Source organism: Sinocyclocheilus rhinocerous, unplaced genomic scaffold, assembly GCF_001515625.1.
Source record: "Sinocyclocheilus rhinocerous isolate Xijiao unplaced genomic scaffold, SAMN03320098_v1.1 scaffold315, whole genome shotgun sequence".
NCBI lineage: Eukaryota > Metazoa > Chordata > Actinopteri > Cypriniformes > Cyprinidae > Sinocyclocheilus > Sinocyclocheilus rhinocerous.
In genome coordinates this window covers 1,134,043-1,139,930 of record NW_015630423.1, presented here as the reverse complement: position 1 = coordinate 1,139,930, position 5,888 = coordinate 1,134,043, and the positions used below count along the sequence as shown (strand labels likewise).

At 34.2% G+C, this 5,888-nt stretch overlaps 1 protein-coding gene across 1 annotated transcript in view; it reads right to left on the bottom strand.

Annotated features, from left to right (window-relative positions):
• LOC107740389 (uncharacterized) overlaps positions 1-5,182 on the bottom strand; it is a 20,995-nt gene extending 15,813 nt beyond the window's left edge. The window contains exon 1 of the mRNA XM_016552816.1: positions 5,020-5,182. The gene's annotated coding sequence lies outside the window, so the exon portion shown is untranslated. The remainder of the gene's footprint in view (positions 1-5,019) is intronic.
• Between the last annotated feature and the right edge of the window lie 706 nt (positions 5,183-5,888).

The following is a 5,888-nucleotide window of genomic DNA, read 5'->3' as shown; positions in this document are numbered from 1 at the left end:
TAGCGTATCACTTATTAACCACTTATGAATGTTTTGTAAATGATTAGCTCATCATTAACTAATCACTTATAAATCACTTACAACTGAACGTTATTATAAAGTGTTACCCTATGAACCAAAACTTTACCTGACTTTCTTATCCACATTGGGCTAGTGACAAATTTATACATAAGACATGCCTCATATGTTTATATGCTAAATGAAGGCTATAGGACACAGTTCTAAGCAGCTATGAAGCCATTAACAGCATCGGGAGCCTTGCAACTAAAGCTCTGTGGTTTCAATCTCATATTAGTGCGCTATTAGAGGGAACAAAGCACTAGTCAGATGAACTGAAAAAGCCCAATTTAAAATCAGACACTTATACTGACTGGCGGAATCTCAATGCGGCTCAATCAGCGGGGATGAGGTTTCCTCCTGGCTGATGGATACCGAGCTGACAGTGAACAGATGAGAGAGCACAGCGATGGCTTTGTTTCGACTTTGTTCAAGTGAGAATGCATGATGAATTCCTGCTCTGCACTTCTCTGTGGCGAATTGTGACTTATTACTGCAAACCAAGCTTACTACTGTAGAACAACAGTTTATAAAACGGGTCACACAAAATGTGGTTTTGCAGCATAAGTGCTACATCTGGGAGGGAGGAGGGTAAACATACTTTACTACAGATATTTAATTGAATTCACAATTCAGGTGCTTTAACAAAAATACAAGTTTCAAATTTTTTCACTCGTTTTCTACAGAGGAAGACACACCTAAACTGTTCAATGTTTTTGAACAATTTGGTTGAGTAAATGATACAATGACTCATTCATAAAGACAGTCACTTGTTTAGTTCATGAATGAATCAGCATTTTTTAAAGGGGTCATATGATGCAATTTCAATTTTTCAAATAATGTTCTTTTTAGCAGCATCATATGACCCCTTTAACAAAGTGAATGGTTCAAATGACTCACTCATAAACACAGTCTCTTGTCACCATAACATGTATTAACATAAACTACAGACCAAATGCACGGAATAACAGTTTGTTTGAATGCGCAAACACAGACAAGCAGAGAGATACAAACAGTGAAATGTCCCAGTACTGTTATCCAGCAAGTTTGGAACGCTACTCTGCCAATCAGATTCAAGAACTGTAACATGTTGTATATATTATAATAAGTACTTGGCCATTTGAATGCAGTGACTTTGACAATTAAGTTTTGAAGACAACTGCATATTATTAAAAACATATCAGCTTTTTTAGCAAACAGCCATTAGATGAGGTTAACGAAGGCCAAACACAAAACTTGCTGGGTTTATTTACAGGCTGACAATTTTTTAGTTTCATCCCATTTGGACAGAAGATGGCACTATACCAGTCTAAATTCTGCAAAGGGCATTATACTTAAAAATTGTCATTAAACACAGCACAGTCACTGTTTTGGGATATATATTAATGAAAATGTAAAGTTTATTATGGGTTAAATTAATTATTGTTCTTGCAATATATACTTCTTAAATATATACTGATATCGCGTATCTTGTCAGTGTCTGCGCTTGCTTGGCCATTTGTTGTGGAGAAAATAAGGAAAGTGTGTTCAAGCGCCAGCAGAAAACAGTGTAAAGAAATACTCTTTGAGAGAAGCAGTCTTTATCAGCGGAAGTTAAAAGCAGCTCGTAAGTGTATTTACTTGTCTCATTAGTGTTTAGTGCAGTTGTCGTTGCTAGGAAACGCTTGTTTTGTTTACTGTGTGGAGACATGCTGATATCACGTTTGGTCTCGTTCTGTATCGCGTATCTTGTCAGTGTCTAGTATTTTGTTAGACAGGTATAAAAAAGCTTAGTTTACCACAGCAGCCGTCGCGTGACTCTTACTATGTGTAAGTAAGTTGTTGTTTTTTAGCATGTACGTTTGACAGTGTTATTTTTTAGGATTACTGATAACCTACTGTCATTTTATTTGTATTATTTGTATTTGTTATTTATTTTAATTTGAGTTCAATTATGTCTGAATTTATTATGTCTGTATAGGTCTTTTATTAAGTTTTAGTTTTATTTCATATTAACTTAAATGATTTTAGCAAATGGCTGCAATATAACAAAGAGTGAAAAATTTAAGGGGGTCTGAATACTTTCCGTACCCACTGTACAAAGGAAGCTTCCTAAGAGGTCAGTCACTCAATACATGCGATCCCACATGCAGTTTCTCATTGCAGTCTGCAGCATCAGCCCTGCAGTAATTCTGCTGTCCTGATGCCAGAAATACCTCCAGATGCATTAATGATACATTGGCAATCTTTTTAACGTTCTATATGTTATTTATTTTAATTTGAGTTAAATTATGTCTGAATTTATTATGTCTGTATAGGTCTTTTATTAAGCTTTTAGTTTTATTTAATCTGAGTTATTTTAATACTTCAACAAACTAAATGGAAATGAAATAATGCATACATACATTGGCAATCTTTTTAACGTTCTATCTATCTGTCCGTCCGTCCGTCTTTCTATCAATCTCATGAATATTTGTAGCTATTTTATGAGGTGGCAATTTCATATGAATTCATGCAAATATATTTTTACGAAAACATAAAATTTTTAGCAAGCCACCAATTTGCCAAAATATGAAACAGTTAGAACAGAGTGTATGCTTTTATCCGCCTATCTATCAATCTCATGAGAAAAATGACTATTTTATGAGGTAGTGTTTTTAAATGAATTTCTAAAATTAAATTTTGTATCATTTTTAAAAAGCCACATATTTGCCAAAACATAAAAAAAAATGTTATGGATTATCATGAGAGTTTGTTGATTTATCTGTCTATCTGTAAAAATTGATATGATCAATAAGTTATGGCAACTTTTGTTTTTACATGACTTTAACTCATCAAAATAATTTGAGCAATTTCAACTTTTTTAGAACTTTAATGAAATTCAACTTTATTTTTTGTATCGTAATTTTTACGTAATGTAAATTCAGTTTAGTGTAATTGAATGTCTATCTCTTACACAGTATCTGCACAATTAATCTTCACAATTCAGTGAAAATATATTGACATTTATATTGACTTTTTTTACAGTTGTTTTTACAGTTTACAGTTTAGTACCTTTAGAGTGAACAAAAGGAAAAGAGATACGGTAAGGACAGACAGTTCTCCTCTTGACTGATGCAGTTTCTGTTGCAGACATGAAGTATAAATAAAACACTCACAGCGTGTTCCTCAAGGCGTCAGCATGAAACCCACAGCCAAAGGCCATGAGAGACTGTCTTTGTTACTTCCACCTCATTGTTTTTCCTCTTTCATGACACTGTAACACGTTCAGAGTGCTACTGGCAGTAATGCGGCCGGCAGCAGGAAGTTCAAGAGGCAAATTGCTGTCATAGTCATTAAGATGCATGAAATTCCCCTCATTTCCCATGATGCATTCCGAGCAAGTCTACTGCACCTGTTCACTAATCAACCAGCTAACTTAGAAGGGACCTGGATTAGAGAAACATGTTACATCTGTCTTTCCTTATGTGTGTGCGTCTTTTTAGCCCCTTTTCTCAAGAATCTCCCAAATGGAAGCAGCGATTTCCACTCTCAGATCTACAGTGCTAATTAAATATTAACATTAAAATGAAATCGGAGGCCACGCCTCCTTTCCCTTTCAAAAGCAAATCCCTCATCAGCTTTGTGTGAGGGGATTTATTGTATATACTGTAAATGTTCTTTACTTTACTCAAAGCATTTTGAGTGTTCAGTTTCACAACCTGACACAAAGTGTGAGTGAGTTGTTATGATGTGTATTGTGAATGTATTTTGCTTGGTGTTGTCTTGAGCAAACACAGAATCAGAATAGCTGACTGAGAACTGATAGAAAAAAAAAGTTAGAAGTCTTCAATGGCGTACAGTTTACGTGCATGATGCAAGGAAAAATGTAGCTAATGGAGAGTTTGTATTTTTGACATTGCAGGGAATACAGCCACTTATCTTGTAATAATTTCATGCTAATTAATCAGCCTGTCAATCAGTTTTCATACTTTCCTTTCCAATTTTAATTTCGTAAAAAAAATAAAAAAAAAGTAAAGATTTGTAAAGAAAGAGTTTACATGAACCAAAACACACCATTACGGTTTTAAGCCACAATAGGAACTTATATCTGCATACTGTACATATTTCCTTATTGGACTCGTACTGCAAAAGGTAAACAGAGAAGACATACTTTAAAAGCAGCATTTGTATTCATATTGTCAACGAAACTTCAATACTTTTAGAAATTATGTTAATACATCATTGATTATTATGGTTGATTATTATTTAGCTATACACTATGCATCATGCATTAACATAGATATGATTACGTTATATGAATAAATATTCCAATGATATTATAATTATGATTATAAAACATAAGCTCTAACATAAATATGCAAGCACAAAAACTGATTTAATTAATTGAATGTAATTTTATAATATGATTTGTATTTTATAAATGAGTTATAGTTTGTTACATTATAGTAACAATATTGATATATTTGTTGTACTTTATGTAAATTATGTACATTTAAAGTATACTGATAACTGTATAATGCCTAAGATTGATCTTATTTATTTAACACATTTATAATTAGATACAAGTGTATTCATGTACAGGGATATTTTAATATAAGTATAGGCTATATTTATATAAATATACTTAATATTATGTAACTAGTATATTAAAAATTAATCAGATTATTATTATTATTATTATAAACACGTGCAAACACCCACCAAAAAATAATGATAATAACAGCAGAAACTAAACATCATAGCAACATGTATAAATAATAGATTAGAGCATTCACTCATTTAGGCCTATTAATTCAGAGTCTATGCGTGCTGAATGAAAATACATGGCAGATAGATTCGACCGCTTTCAGACCGCCAGAAAAACAGCATGTGATATAAGCACACATTGAGTTCTGCTGCAGATACACACGACAGCAGGTGGATGTGATGCTCTGAGTGTGCGCCATCACATTATCCACACACACACACACACAGTCTTACCTGATATTCAGCATCCGCGAGGAAACGCTGCACGACTGATGCAGAAGACGAATGAGTGTTTGATTCCGCACAGCATCCTCAAGACGAGTGAAAAATCAGGCGGAGAGGATGAGAAGAGAGCCAGACGCGCACTACAGGACGCTGATCGCAGGAATGAATGGTGAGAAATGAAGTGACCAAATATGGCTGTGTCCTCAAAAACACAGCGAGTTCCCTAGCTAGACAACATTTTAGTGCATCATTCCGTTGATTTCGGTCAGTTATCGTTGCAGTTCAGCAGCGTTTTGGACAAAATGCTAGGTACATCTATGATATTCAAAAAATGTTGTTGTTTCGAAAGGCGCTTGTGGTCCCCAAAATGCTGTCTAGGTAGGCAGCTCACAAGGTTTTAAAACACAACCTGTGTGTTAAACGCGCATAGAGCGCCACTCATAGGCAGATAAGCACACAATGTCTTACAGCAGCAAATGGGACAGAATTTTGTAGAATTTTAAGTCCCAAGGGCTAATCGCAAAGGTATCAGGGTTTCTTTATGACAAGAATGAAAACGAGGCTGTGATAAATTGTATTATTATTTAACAACATACCGATTTGTTTTATTTGTATTATTATTGTGACTAAACTTTCTGAAAAGACTTTCAGCAGACAAAAACTAGATAAAAAAGTTGATAAAAAAGTTGAGTTGTGAATAATACACGACCTTACAGTCTATCCCTCACGAATTCAGTAAGGCATCTATAACCTATAGTCAAGTCACCTTTATATAGCGCTTTTAACAATACAGATTGTGTCAAAGCAACTGTACAGCATTAATTAGGGAAATAGTGTGTCATTAATGCAAAATGACAATAGTAAACACTCCATTTTCA